Here is a 1,140-nt window from a genome sequence, read left to right as displayed (position 1 = left end):
CGCTGAAACAGGCAGTCTGTACTGCTCTTGAGTTGAAGTTACTTTCCGTATCTTTGGCAAACACTAAAATAAATTAAGTAAATATTGTGTACCCAGTGCTATACTAGATCTTTTAGGTATTTGATTTAATATGTAATGAAGGAGATATTATTATCTCTATTTCACAGACAGTGAGATCAAAATCAGAAAAAGGTTGAGAAAAATCAGACAGGGTTAAAGTCATGTTTTAATTCTATTTTTTTTTCTGATTCTAGAAGTAGGGTTCTTTCAACCATCCATTATTGACACCTACTGTCTTTACTTCTTGTTTGATGGAATCAATCTTGAAATCCATATTTCTGAGAGATAAAGGTTTTTGTTTGTTTTGTTTTTAAATTTTTTCTCACCTGGATCCACTACACATAGTTGTCAAACTTTAAGCATTCAAAATAACCTGGTAGACTTGTTAAAACACTGATCACTGGATTCCATCTTCAGAGTTTGAGTTAGCAGGTCTGTGGTGGAGCCTGGTAATTTCCATTTCTAATAAGTTTCAGAATATGTTGATGTTGCTGGCCTCAGAACCACATTTTGAACCACTGTAGAAAATAAATCTTCCTAATTCTTCATATGTCCTTATTATTTTTTATTTTTATTCCCACTCTGGAATAGATTCCCAGGTGGTGTCCACAGTAGAAGGACTAGACAGCAGTAGATCTGAATCTAGATTTCACACAGGCATAAAATAGAGAAGGATCTGGGAAGTGGTATAGAGTACAGCAGATCTTTGAATAATGTTGTTTTGTTCAATGTCATTTCATTATAACATTGATGAGATGCTGTAGGAATTCAACTCTTGTTGATATCAATTAGCTTGTGGTAAAATTGGTTTCAATATACATCATTTAATTGCAGCTCCAAGAACCTATCAATGACATTAACTGAGGACCTACCTACTGTTCATGCACAATGGGACTAAGTTTTAAAAAGATATCTCCTGTCATTTTCATTAACCTTCCTACTTGAAGAAACAAGTAGAATTAACATTATTATTATTATTATTATTTTTTTTTTTTAAGCAAGGCAACCATTGTTTGACCTCACAGATTGCAAGGACCTTGTCAGCTTACAATCTCTTTTTTTTTTTAATTTTATTTTTTA

The sequence above is a fragment of the Pteropus medius genome, unplaced genomic scaffold (genome assembly GCF_902729225.1).
Source record: "Pteropus medius unplaced genomic scaffold, Ma_sr-lr_union100, whole genome shotgun sequence".
Classification (NCBI taxonomy): domain Eukaryota; kingdom Metazoa; phylum Chordata; class Mammalia; order Chiroptera; family Pteropodidae; genus Pteropus; species Pteropus medius.
Note: the sequence above shows the minus strand (reverse complement) of the source record.